The sequence below is a fragment of the Hippocampus bargibanti genome, linkage group LG07, assembly GCF_051943395.1.
Source record: "Hippocampus bargibanti isolate YZ-2025 linkage group LG07, ASM5194339v1, whole genome shotgun sequence".
NCBI lineage: Eukaryota > Metazoa > Chordata > Actinopteri > Syngnathiformes > Syngnathidae > Hippocampus > Hippocampus bargibanti.
The window spans coordinates 24567597-24582667 of NC_142740.1; the positions used below are offsets into that span (position 1 = coordinate 24567597).

At 40.8% G+C, this 15071-nt stretch overlaps 1 protein-coding gene across 1 annotated transcript in view; it reads left to right on the top strand.

Moving 5' to 3' along the window:
* Positions 1-15071, top strand: part of tmem38a (transmembrane protein 38A) — a 211604-nt gene that overhangs the window by 114800 nt on the left and 81733 nt on the right. The window lies entirely within an intron of this gene.

Here is a 15071-nt window from a genome sequence, read left to right on the forward strand (position 1 = left end):
CTGTTTGTTCTATCTCTGCACTGATCCTGGTTATTTTTACCATGTGTAAACATAACATACACACTGTTCTCTGATTTCTACACTATGTTACACAAAGCCATAAAGGTGGCTTTGAACCAAGTTACAGAAACCTGAGCACAGAAACTTTGTAACTGTGCTTCATTTTTCTGTTGTGTATACTTTTATCAGTGGCAGGCCGTCAAGGCCTGCAAAGGCTTCTCTGCTGGCCTAAAAATATCAGAATCGCGTATTAATGTTAATTATATTTTGTCAGACGTGTTTTCATATTTCATCATTTAACCAATCACATGTCAGACATCATTTGTTACCAGGGTGAGAAATCTACCTAGACACCTTCACAACCAACCAGATCTCGATTTGGCAACCCAAAAGGGGGACCAACGCCTTGTTTAGGCGCTGGACGACGTCAGAGCTTTTGCAAACTATGATTGGCTAATCAATAGCCAATCATAGTTTGCGAAAATTGCTCTGATTAAATGCCGCTGGTGACAATAGCATGCTAGCCAGAGCTAGCACACTGCTAACGGTAGCAAGCTGCATACGCAAATATATTGCGTTGCTTTAACAGCAGTTTTGTCAACCCACAATGGCTGAAGGAGGAGAAGAAATGTATTTGGAGATTTAATGTTAAAGCCATTTTCAAGAAAGAAAATGGACATCATTAAGGTAGGTCGGTCAGTTATTTGCTGGATAATGGTAGCATCGAGTAGACACGGACTTTTACTGTTGACTTTCCCTTTGTTTGAAAGGAGACGGTTAGAAAAAACAAATTGAGAGAGCCATTGATTAATAGCTTGTAATTTGATTTGGTAGAAAATAAAAATAAAATAAACCAGAGAGGAAAGACAAGGAAAGTGAACCAGGATGGGTTCCAATGATGAAGCAACAGATTCAACAGGCCTTATTTCATGGAAGGACCCCTTGAAGGGAAAAGCCGAAAGGAAAAGAGATTAGTTACAGGGATCATTTATGGGGAATGCATCAGGTCTAGAGCGCCATTCCCAAATTTGTTTGAGTTTTGGTTTTTCTTGCTGGGGTACCAATAAAGCGCTGGGCATAGCTCTGGCAATGGTTTGTGTCCCTTCCATGTTAGAGCTGTGTTCCAGCTTCAGCTGTTGTTCAAGCACTATATAAACTAAGGTATTGTTTTGTATGAGGGACAGCCTCCCCCATTTCAAGCTCAGCTATCTCCAGAACAATATAACTTTGGAATGAACTGTTTTTTTTTTTTTTCTTAAACGAAATATGAAAGTCTAAGGTTTCTTACGCTGCATTGAATTTTTATGTAGTCCTAAACCTCAATATTCTGTGGGTCCTGGAATTTGAGTGACAATGACAAAAACCCTGGCACTGGAGTGGACACATTTTTGCAGTGATTGAGTTTACACAGTTATTCCAAGCAGATAAAAGTATAAAGAAGCATTTGGTTCACGCTCGCGTAAATATTCCTCTCCAAACTGAAAGTCTTTGCAGTGTTTCTGTTATCCATCTAATGAATAGGAGATTCATAAGCGCCTGCTATGAAATATTCTTTTGATCTGTCGGCCAAGAAGATGATCTGACCAATAAAAGGGCTGCATGCAGACGCCCACATCCCTTTGGAACCCTTCCGCATGCATGCGATGTGACGTCAGAACGTTGTTGACTCCAAAGAAATGTGGGGGATATAGACTTGCACTTCCCCTCCCAATAGGAGACTTCTTGGAAAGCACTCTAACTTCAGAGCAGTTTCTGAGAATGCTCACCACACTGCAAGAACTGCGCAGAAAATGTTCACTCTGAAATTTTGAACGTGGTGAGGGAAAAAAATTGAAATAAACAACATCCCACAAAAAAGATGAAGAAAAGAGTAGCTCAGCGTGTTTGTTTTGCAAAATGTATTGATTGTTACTTTGTTTTCTTTCTCTTTGTTTTTAGACCTGTGCAGCGTGCTTTGTTTGCTTCTGTTCTCAAATGCATGACCTCGAATGGTGAATTTTGACAATGTGTGTCAAACTAAGGTACGTAGCACTAATCACAGACATTCAAACTGTAATTTTTGGAGATGATAATCAAAGAAAAGAGGAACAACAAATCAACTCTTGCGTGCCACTAGCGCAATTTAAAGCAGGCATCATTTGGTCACTTTGGCAGGCAAGCCAGACAGTTTATTTTAGACTACGCCACTATAGTTTCACCTCGAGGCAAAACAAGTAGACCAAGGCCTTATTTGAGCAGAAATGCAAATGCAATTTCGATATACAGGGGCTGGTATGACACATTTTTGCACGTCTGGCAGTGAATGAGTTAATTATGCAATGTAATTTTCCTCAAGTTTACGTCCCTTTGAAGTGTGATTGTGTCTTGCCTAACTGATAAACAGGGAAAGGTGTACGCGAAGCTATATTTTCAGTGAAGGTGAACGTGTATTTTCACACGGCAGAAAAATTAACACCCAGTATAGGAAATTAATGGGAGTCGACACACTCACAAACTACCTTCAGCTCAAACTGAATTGCGAGCTGAAGTACCATGAAGTGTAACCATAAAAAGAGATGGCAGCAATACGTCTGTGTAAGCTCTCAGTCGTACAGGAGTGGTCCATCGATGAGAAGGTTTCTTCAGCCGTCATCTGTACAAAAGTGAAGGTTTCGGACGTTTCGCCTCCTATCCAAGAGGCTTCGTCAGCGAACTAAAGTCTGACTGGTCGTATCGGCCCCATTTATATATCCCTAATGTCCAGACATGGTGGCGCCGGACACAGCTATGATAGGTCCCTACTCTCAGGTTGGGGGGGGCGGCAGGGGACCCCTCCCTGTGGCCCCACTGATTGTTCCTATATTCCTGACTAACGACTGGCCTATTACCCCCACTCCCCCCGGTATCACCTCATCAGCATAACGACCCTCGTCAGCATTGCGAAAGTTGCCTAACCTGTTTTGCCTGAGCAGGCTATTGTATGAACGATCCAAATTGAACCTCACCCCACCAGACCGGTTTAATGAAGGATTTTGTTGTTTTATAAGAATCGCTTCTTTTACTCCCCTTTCAAACCATCTATGTTCTTTCGCTAAGATTTTAACCTCATTGTCGTCAAATGAGTGGTTGCTAGCTTTTAGGTGCAAATGTACTGCCGATTGAGGCCCACTAGTATTATCCCTGCGATGTTGATAGTCTTTTTTTGAGAATTTGTTGAGTCTCCCCAATGTACTGCTCTTTACAATTTTCATTCTTACAATGTATGGAATAAACTACATTACTTTGTTTTTCATTTGGTAGCCTATCTTTTGGATGCACTAATTTTTGCCTTAACGTGTTTATCGGTTTGAAATAAGTAGGAATTTTATGTTGCCAAAGGACTCTTTGTAATTTTTCAGAAACTCCTGCAATGTACGGTACTGCTACTCCTCTCCTTTTTGAATCTTGAGAATTATTGGTTTCGTTCGCTATTCTTTCTTTCTGACATTTGTTGAATGACCACTGAGGGTACCCACAGTTAGTGGGATGAGTGAAATGGCTAAAAGCGTGACATATAATAACAACAAAAGTCATTCTTAAATTTTAGAATTCATGATGCAGCTGAAAGACATTGTTCGTTCTTTGACTGAACCAGGCTACACATAGCAATAAATTCATATAAAAAAATATTTTATTTTATTTTACGTACGCTATATAAAATGTAAGATTTGTCTCCATTTTGTAAGGGCATTACGTATTTGTAAGATTGCCAACTGCCTTGAGTATATAATAATAATAATAATAATAATAAAATAAGAATAAAACATTTAATTTATAAGCACCTATCAAAACTCTCAAGGTCACTTTACTGTCACAGGTTAAGTTTTTCTGTGGGTGAGCAGTGGCAGCCACACGGGCCAGCGTTCACTCAACCCGGAATAACTCAAAAAGGCAGAAAGCGAGCTAGCTAGCTAATAGATAGCTAGACAGATAGATAGGTAATAGATAGCTAGCTAGCTAGATAGATAGGTAATATGTTTCCTGACTTGAAGATTGCATCGTTAAGTTAACTTTATCAATTGACCTTTTTAATTTTGTTTCCCAAAATATTGTTAATTCTGCACTGTATTTTTACTCATAGTCAAAGTCAGCTTTATTGTCAAATATGCTAGTATGCATGACATACAGCACAGATGAAATTACTGTCCTCTCGGACCCAGCGGGCAAGGCACTTATAATGACTTTAACAAACATAATAAACACGAAATCGGCAATTTGCCGGGAGAGAGAGGAGCCGCTGCGTATTCACGCGCCACCATCTTGGAATTTAGGTATAAGATGTATCATAGTCAACGCCCATCTCGCCACCCCCGCCATGTATATATTGGCTTTAAATCATTTTTGTGACTGTAAAACTATTAGGCAGCAGCCCCTTCCACCACCCCACCATATGAATGAAAGACTCTAAATTGTCCTTAAATGTGAAAATGAAAAGGTTTTCTTGCTTCAAATTAGCTGTGAAAGGCTGGAGCTCAACCCGACTGTGACCCGTATGAGAAGTAACAGTAAAGAAAATGGATTGATGAAGGTTGCAGTCAAAAGAAGGTTTCTGTGTGACAAATCTCCAAGGCATTTATGAAGCAATGAGTGAAATCAGCCAGATGAAAGAAACCCGGTGGTGGTGGTTCGACAGTGCGAATGTAGTCCCCGAGTGTTATTTGCGTCGAAGCCATACTGTCACGCAAATTATTTCCCCCTCCCTTGCACGTGGCGAGGATGTTTAGATGGAGTAGCGACGGCATGCCAGCTCTGGAATGAGAAATATACTATACTCGGCATTATGTGACAAACATTAAAAGTGTCGCGGAGGAATTTAGATTTCTTGGAAACTGGATGAGATTAGCAAGAAGTTCTGAGGCAGGGCACGAAGAAAACAATAGTAGAAGTAAGCTGATGAGAGGAGGAACTTTTCACATTCTGTTTACCAGTGCGAAAGGAACACGATGTGCAAGAATGAAAAGGCGTGTGTGTGTGTGTGTGAGTTTGCATGTGTGTGTGTATGTGTGTGTGTGTGTGTGAGTTTGCATGTGTGTATGTGTGTGTGTGTTTGTTACAGTAAAGAGCAAAGCAAATCCCACTGCATATTTAAACACATTGGATTCAGAAGGAAAACTTCTGGAAAATATATATATATATATATACAGGAAAATATATATATATATATATATATATACACACACACACATTGGGAAGGGAACAGCTTGAAAGAGGAGGTTAATAAACCAAAAATAAGTGTTTGAGAGGATCTCATTCTTTGGTTTGTGCAAACTTAACTCAAATCACCTTAAATCAGAATTCTTGTGCTTTAGACTGCCACATGTTATGATTTTTTTTTCTTCCCCTACAATGGTGAAAAAACCAGCGTTATTAACTCATTCACTGCCAGACGATGTGCAAAAATGTCCACTCGAGTGCCTGGGTTTTTGGCATTATCACTTGAATTCCAAGACCCACAAAATATTGAGTTTTAGGCCAACATAAACATTCAATGCAGCGTAAGAAACCTTAGACGCTCTTCTTTCATCAGGAAAAAGAAAGAGTTAATTCCTAAATTATACGGGTCTGGAGTTATATGAACTTGAAATGAGGGTGACTGTCCAAAATACAATGCAATAAATACATTAGCCAATCTGATTATCTCTTCACTCTGATCACCTCTGTAGTTATATTCCTGTCTCTGGATTCATTTCATTAGCCATATAATCAGATTGGCTAATGAGGTGGAATCAGAGCGAGGGATAGAACAATAGAAGTAATCAGATCGGCTTCAGGGAGTGGTCCACAGCTCCACAACCTTAGAACAGGGACGCAGACAATCCTACTGGACCCTCCGCACCCTGCCCACCACCTTTTCCAGCTACTCCCCTCAGGCAGGCGCTACCGATCCATGCGCACCAAATCCAGCAGAATTTTGAACAGCTTTTTCCCCCAAGCCATTAACTCTTTGAACAGTAGCCCAAATGGAACCGTATAGTGCCACTTTGCAATTTTTTGATGATGATACTAGTGCAGCGTGTTCTACCAGAAACAAATTCCTTGTTTTTTCTACATACGTGGCAATAAAGATGATTCTGATTCTGGTATCAGAGCAGATGTCTGGCAAGGCCACCTCTGTCCATCAGGGATATATATTGGGCCAGGGTTACCAGCACAACTTTAGTTGGCTGACGAAGCTCTTTGGATGTGTGCCATGCAGGACTACTTGCGGTGCAATTTCAGTTTTCTGTTCTGTATGGAAAGCAGTTGCAAGTGTGAGCTCTTGAGCTTTGAATCAGTTCCCCCCCTTCTACTTTTACGATGCTGCCTTGGGAGGAAAAGGCTCGAATCTGACGTCAGATTTTATGGGTAAGTAAACAAAGGCAAAGAGCCTTCAAGTAAACAGAGTCGTTGTCAAGAGTTAACAGTGTTTTTTTAACAAAGGACAAACAGGGCTGACATGACAGACACGTGTTTTAACAAACATTAACCTATTCACTGCCATTTACAAATTTATTCGGGAATTCAAAATATGACGTAGAGCACCATTCACGAATGTGTTCAGGTTTTATTTTTTATTTTCTTGTTTGGGTGCTGATAAAGTGCTGGCCATGGCCTCTGGCAATGGTTTTTCCTTTCCACAAGGGGGCAGCATTTCCCTTTTTTCCATGTTAGCGCTTTGTTCCAGCCTCAGCTGTTGTTCAAGCGCTTTATAAACCAATATGTATGTATTGCATTGTATTTTGTACAGCCGCCCTCATTTCAAACTCATATAACATCTGTCTCATATACTTTTGGAATGAACTTGTTTTTTTTCTGATGAAAGAAGCTGGTCAAAGGTTTCTAACACTGTATTGAATGTTTATGTAGCCGTAAAACTCAATATTCTGTGGGTCCTGGAATTCAAGTTACAATGACAAAAACCCTGGCACTGGAGTGGACACATTTTTGCACATCGTGTGGCAATGAATGAGTGGATTATAATTAATAAATATTTTGAAGTTATTGACAATGTGATTTCTAGTCTGATTGTTTCGTCTAATCATATGGGAGTCTGAACAGCCATGCAAAGACAGTGTGCAATCATTGTTTTTAACCCTAAGATAAGAAGTTTCCATCTTGCCAACATTGAGACACTGAGTGATTAGTTGATTTTCTGTGTGTTGATATCTCAAGTTTTGTTTTGAATTCGTATCAACACCGTGATATCTGGCTTGTCTCAATGGAAATGAAGACATAAATGTGTCAAAATATACATGGACAACAACTGGCTTAAATAGGAATTGGGCCCACCGACTTATAATGTGAGTAAAGCTTCAATAAGTCAAGCCTTCCTCTCGACCACGGAGGCAAATCTGGCATGTGGATATTGAGGAGAGCAGAGCACTCTGGTGCTTTTGATCCTGCCATTGGCTTATGTGGAATCACGTCAATGTAGTGGAGAGGATTGCGTCTCTCACGACTTAGTGTTCAAGACAGCACGTGGAGGTTTGCACGTGGAGCTGTGCACTGGCTTCCGTGGGCTCCGTCTGGCCAAATGTCTAAAGTGAGTGTGAAGGAGATTCAGCAGAAATGCTGAAATATGTATACGGGGCAGACAGTCAAAAAGGTGACTTAAGGGGATTTTTTTCTACACCCTGAAGGAATGTTTCCTAGAATTCAGTAGTCTATCATTCTGTCAAGGCATGTCTGTCAGGTAACTCAAAAAGGGACTATTTACTCTCAGTCAACTGTAAGAGAGATTGCAGTGTCACAAGGCACCGATTCTAAAGCCAGGTGACTGGAGTTATTGACATTAACTTATTGATCCATTCTAATCAAACGTGACAGAAAACTTCCATAACATGGGTAAATGTAAACTCGGAACCAATTTCAGTATTTTCATCATCCATCATCCATCCATTATGTGATTATATTCACAAGGGTAGCAGGGGTGCGTACCGGGGTGTCAATTGTCTTCAGGCAGCTGCTGGTTGAAAGCATATCATTGGGCACATATAGACAAATTACCATTCGCAAAGGCATTTAAAGTGTTCAATCAGCCTGCCATGCATGTTTTGGGAATGTGGGAGAAAACCACAGGACCCGAAGAATACCCACGCAAGCACGGGGAGAACATGCAAACCCCACACAGGAAGGCAAAATTGAATTGCACACCTATGCACTGCGAGGCTGACTAGCCAAGCAGTCCGGCACAGGTCTGTCTTCAGAGTCTTCAGTCCAATGAAAATATTATACAGGATGTTGTTGCCTTCGGGTAGGGGTGGTCAATGAATTTTGCAAAAGGATCACATTGCTATATTTCGGGAGTACAAATTTTAAACTGCATTGCATGCGGTCATAACAAGGACTGTTTTGACTTTGAAAAAAATATTTAAATTTTGCGCAACATCCAAATATTAGTCATTCATAGCCTTTAAAAACAGGAATAATATAGAGGGTTGTGTCAGGAAGGGCATCCGACGTAAAAGCCTGGCCAAAACAAACATGCAAATCAAACCTCCGAAGATGGAGGACACTGATTCGCTGTGGCGACCCCTTGAAGGGAAAAGCCGAAAGGAAAACAAGATAGCCTTTAAAAACATGTCATTGTTTTTTTTTTTAATCGGGCCACATCTTCTTGGCCATTTCCCCTCCATTGAGCAGAAAATAAGAAAGTAGCTGACATTATTTACACTGTACACCATTTTGTAAGTTTCTGGGAAAACAAAGGGGTGGCAAAAAATCCAAAATACAGTCGTTGCGCTTGTGTGTTACCTTGCTTGTACTTTCAAAATAAAAGCATTGTGTATTTTACATTTTTCTTTTAATTCATCGTCACTGTGGGAGCTGTTTACAGTTTTGCCCAAGTCTGCTCTAGTGTGACAACGGCTTGGTTATTCTGTACTCTCATGACTTTTGCTTTATATACTTAACTTTGGCAGCTCTGTGACGTACCAAGTAGCATGTTGTGGGTGTCATTTCAACACTGACAAATAAATAAATTCAACCACTATAAGGAAAAGACCGTATTATTGTATAATCCCCCCCCCCCCCCCCCCCACACACACACACACACTCACAGTATGGGCTAAATTTGTGGAAATAGTGTTAATGAAATATTCTTGCTGATAAAACAGATCACATTATGTTCCTTGGACAAGTACTGTAAAGAGTATTTATGGTAACTGTATACTGATATTGGATGAGAATCCATTAAATTAAATGCACTCCGTCATGGTTTTATGCACCTAATCTCAGGTGTCATAATGTTGACTGGTGTGTGAAATTGAAAGAGGAAGGAAACTGAAAGAGCAACGCAGATAAAAGCAAAACTGCTTGTGGAGGATTTAGATAGATACAGCTCCGATCACGTTGGGTCTGAAGGTCTTTAGTCACACAATTTGCTTTATCAGTGGCAACAACAGACTGTGGCGTACATAATGGGTGCTCTGACTGGTTTGAAATGTCTGATTGAATTACCTTTTAATATAAATACATATTAATATATATATAATGTTATTTCCTGGCTATGATACCTGTCCATGTTAAGCGTTTTGTTGCAGCTTCAGCTGTTGTTAAAGCGCTATATAAATCAATATGTATGTATAATCAATTGTATATTTTCAATCAGTCACGAGAGGCCGAGAAATCCTTTGGCCAATTAAAGGACAACCGACGTCACTTTTTTGTTTCCTGACATCAGAAACACGTTTTATAGCATCTAAAATACCCAAAACACGCAGTATGATATTTTTATTCATCTGCAAAACACCAATAAAAATGACTTAGTGTCCAAAATCTGCAAAAAATTGAGCTGCGAATTGGGCATTTTCAGAAAGTCCCGCCCCCAGTTCCTGACGTCACGCCAAGACGTCTTGCATTGCTGGAGAATCAAAACAATGGCTTCAGATTCGGAGAATATGCTTCTTGTTACACATCCAGTTATGAATATGATTCAAATACAGTAAAGTCTCGTTATATCGATATCGGATATATCGATAGTCCTGGTTATATCGATACTATTTCTATGCATGCACGGAGAAAATTACATGCAAACAGAGTCGGATATATCGATAGTCCCGGTTATATCGATATTTTTTCGGACTCCCTTGAATATCGATATAATGAGACTTTACTGTAGTTCTGAAGAAGAAAGCATACACGTTTGCAATCGATTAAAGAATTTATTCCGTGTCATTTTGACGCATCAGGGGTGGGAAATGTCGCACCCAAGGGAGGCAGAAAATGGCGACAAAGTCCGAATTAGTCCGTTTCCTCAGGCTGATAAATTCCTTCCATGGAGCTTGGTCGCCCTCTTCTGGCGGCTTTTTGGTGCAACACGAGGTTTTCAGACCAAACAAGTACAGCAAAATACATTGACGTGATGGAAGGACTGCTACAATGCGTATTTCTTTCGGTCAGGGGCGTTCCTTCAGTGACGTCACGTACGGACTCGTCACCAACTCAAAAACAAGACTTCAGGAATATTCAGCGCAAGTCTTAAAAGGTAAAATATAGCTATATTCGGTGGAATCTTTGTAAAATACGCTCAGTAAAAGTCATTTGAAGCCATTTTACAAATTATGGACACAACTTGTCCGCAGACGTCGGTTGTTAAGTGCATTAAAGATTTTTAAAAATATCATGATAAAAAAATAAAATATCCAGCTGCTATTTGGCAAAAAAATTAACATCAAATGTGTTATTGTTAAATTAATCCTGCTGACCTCAATGGAAACAGATTGTGATTATTTTGTTTTGACTTGCTTCACTTCATATGGTGACACTGAAGCATCCGTCCTCTGACATTGGTGATACATAAACTCCCGTTCCTTGCATTCATTTAATAACAACAACAAAAGATAACCAGACTGCTTTAGAGTCACTAATTATTCTGAATAAGAAAGCTTTCCATGGAAAATTAAGTCAGTCCGTCGCTGATGAAATCAAGAGCAATGCGCTTCTTGACAGACCTGATTTGATCCTTATCATGGCTAAAAGCTATGGCCAGTCATCTCACAAGTATGTCACAATAAACTGGAAAGGCACAAACTCAGCAAAGGCCTCCCCAAACAAAAATGGGGTTGTTTGTCAGTTTGTTTTGGTTTCCAAGTCAGCAGACCTCTTGCTGATTAAATGCTAACTGTTGCCATGGGAGGCTCAGTCACCAATAGGGATCCATCCATACATCCATCCATTTTCCATACCGCTTATTCCCCATTAGGGTCACGGGGGGGTGCTGGAGCCTATCTCAGCTGTCTCCGGGCACGAGGCGGGGGACACCCTGAATTGGTTGCCAGCCAATCGCAGGGCACACAAAGACATACAGCAGTCACTCTCACACTCACACCTAGGGACAATTTGGAGTGGTCAATCTGCCTGCCATGCATGTTTTTGGAGTGTGGGAGAAAACCGGAGGACCCGGAAAAAACCCACGTGGGCCCGGGAAAACATGCAAACTCCACACAGGGAGGCCAGACCGGGATGTGAAGCCCGTGTGCTAACCACTCCAGCCCGCCAGTAGGGGATTTACATGTCAAATAGTCAACATAATTGATTCGATTTATAGCTTGATATGGATACTACCTCTATAAACTTGCATCAAGAACATGTTTGCATATTGCTCATAAAGACGGGATTTTGTCTTGAATATGGAGGTGTGTGTAGTTGTAGGGAAAATCACTTCCTTCAAACTAGTGGAGGTGTCTAACGGATTTGAACAGTTCAAGTCAAAGGAATCAGAGCTGTTCTGCTTTTTGAAAACAAGAAACTTTGAAGTGATGCATGTTGATACTTTTTCTTTTCATAAAACAATCTAATAGTACAGTCAGAGTTGCTGATGACAGTCCAGCATGTCGTGCAGTGTGTGTGGAACTGTCGGCTTGGAATTGAAGCGGATTTACATGGGTGCATGCCTTTATGGCAGCTCTGTATTTTGTTTTTCTACTTCTTCCTTTCCTTTCCTCTTCCTTTCATAACTTCCCTGCTGTGAAATGTAAATTTCTCCATTGTGAGACTCATAAAGGCTAATCCATTCCAATCCAACAGACCTACTGTACATAAAAAATGTTCTGACGTCTTAAAAAAAACTCTGATTTGGCACGCACGTGCTTCAGATGTCAGATGTTTTTCCCATTGACATGTGCGGCCTTGCCGAAAACGGCACTCAACTTTTATCAGGTGGATGTGACTTGGCGGAATCATGAGGATCCCAAACATCCCACTCGCCATGTCACAGCATAACGCTACTTCAGGGGAGCTCCCGTTGTTTCCATGTCAGAAGGCAACAAAACAGACTTCTCCCTCAGCAGCCGATTCCTCACTGCGTCGACTCCTCCGGCCCACGAGGGGAAGCTGAAACCTGATGGCTCTGTTTTTCTCCTTTTCTTGGCCACTCGTGGAGTCTTCCCGCACAAAAACATGAGGTGCAACGTCGTGTCACACAGACACGCGGTTGGCTCTTTCCATCTCTTAAAAACCTGTTGAGCAAGCTTTCAGCTGCTTGTTTAAAAAGCAAAAAACACATTCTCCTGAGATGACTCAATTGTTTTTTTCAGCCTTTGTTTTCCACACACAAGATTTATTTTGTGACAGTGTCGGTCCCTCAATTTTCAAATACAATAAAACATTAGCCGGCATTTGAATCCCGTGCTACTATCAATGAGATTGGTCTTGCAATAGAAATGGGTTATGAAATTCTTCATCATATATGTCAATCATCAGACATGTCAAAACAGGACCCGATGATATGAAAAGAAAAACATCAAACCAATCAAATCAAAGTGCAGACTCTCAAACAGGAGGTCTGTTGAATAGTCTGACAGCTTTTTTTGTATAAACAAAAACAGGTTTGACCCAGAACACTTAACAAGGGAGCACTTATGAATTCCCCGGGGCTTCCCCCGCTTCTCTCTTGATTATAAATCCAAAAATGAAAAGTACAACTGGGAAGGTCAGATGGTCACTCAACTTGTCCCACGTCCGGGTCCCATCTACAGTACACACTTCATCAGCAAAGGCAAAGACCCATTAATGTTTTTCTAATTCATTCATATTTGGTGGGCAACATTTTGGAAAGGAAAGACTTTCAGAATATAGTGAACTTGATTCCATTAGGACGTATCATTCTGTCCTGACAACAAAGACGTCTCTCAGTCGTTCCCGACTTTTGGAAACTGACTTACAGTTTAACTACATTATGGAGAGCAATGTTCTGTTGTGGGGATGCGGAACCCAGAACCCTCTCTGTCTTTTTGTCTCTCAGTCTCTTTTTTCTCTCTGTTTCTTTGTCTCTCTGTCTCTGTCTCTTTGTCTCCCTGTCTCTCTCTGTCTCTTTGTCTCGCTGTCTCTGTGTCTCCCTCTCTGTCTCTCTGTTTCTTTGTCTCTTCGTCTCGCTCTCTCTGTTTCTGTGTCTCCCTCTCTGTTTCTTTGTCTCTTTGTGTCCTTGTCCCTTTGTCTCCCTGTCTCTCTCTCGGTGTCTCTGTATGTCTCTCTCTGCCTCTCTCTCTTTCTCTCTCGGGCTGTCTGTCTGTCTCTTTGTCTGTATCTCTGTCTTTCTCTATGTCTCTTTCTCTATGTCTCTGTCTCTCTGCCACTGTGTCTATGTCTGTCTCCCTGTATCCCTGTCTCTCCATCTCTCCGTCTCTTTGTCTCGCTGTCTCTGTGTCTCCGCCTCTCTCTCCCTGTCTCTTTGTCTCTCTCTCTCTCTCTCTCTGAGTCTCGCTCCGTCCCCCTACTAAGTTTAATTACCACGAGAGTAATCAGAAAATACACAGCAAACTGAACTTTCAACTTTTTAAAGACATTGGATTGGATTTGCCTTTATTAGTCTCGCAGTAGAGAAATTTACATTTCACAGCAGCAAAGTGATGAAAGGAATGAAAGTAGAAAAACAAAATACATTTCCATCATTTTTAGCATCATTTTTAGCATCTGCTAATTAATAGAGTTTATGAAAATACAAATGTGAAAAACATTGTTTGGATACGTTAATGATTGCTGTTGAGTCAGTATTATTGTTTTTAATGACATTACGTTATATGTCAATTCTTGGTCTGGGACTTGGAGTGCCTTAATATACATCTTTGTGGCATTGGACATGACACATATACAGAAAAACATACAAAAAAGAAAGCTCTGAAAAACAACCTTAAGGGATGACGCAAGAAGTCTGAAGTCACGCGACAATGAAACTTGAGAGAAGCAAATGGGGAGATGAGAATTGTTATGAAACCGAAAGCCGGCTGAAGCGAAAACAACTTCGGAGGAGTCTCCACAGGATGAGTGTTTACAATTAAAATGGCAAAAGAGGAGAAATAAGCGGTTAGCAAACAACAAAGTGAGCAATGTTTGTTGAGTACTGTCCTGGTTCTGCCAAGCCACGTGTGGCACTGAAGCGCAACAAGGAATCTTTTGCCCTTTAAACAGCCCAGGAATCCATCTAATGTAATCGGGGCTCTGATCTGAATTGTGCTAACTGGGCAAGACAATTGAAGGCTCGTGGTTGGATGGATGCGTGGATGAAAGAAGACAAACAAAGTTTTCAGGATACACAGAGAACATTCTGTACCATCTTGACTGATGGATAGAGAACATATTGCCAACAAAAACTTTCAGCTTCCCGGTCGCCTGCACCCTCACCATCGTAAAGACTCAATGTGTTTATAAGTGGAATAACTATCACAAACAAACAAAAAAAAGATGTATGAACTACGTATGTCTGGAATGCTGTGCCACTGAACATTCGGCAAGCCCCTTCGCTTATCATTTTTAAAAGCCTGGTGTCTTCTACTATCTATGTCACTGCTTTATGTTCTGTATATGATGGCTACCCATGTGTAGCGCTTTGTAACAGCTTGTTAAAGCGTTTTATAAATCAATATGTATTGTTTTGTATTCTATTTTATTGGACGGACGAAAGATTAAACCAATTCAGCAACTTCGGTTGCGTCAACTCGACGACTCAACATTTAGTATAACTGCTTGAAATTGACCAATTTTCCAAGGGCATGTTTTTGGCATCCTTCAAATTTAATTGACTTTCCACTTACTTTCCCAGTCTTTGGAGCCGTGATGACTCAAATGTGCCGCACGTC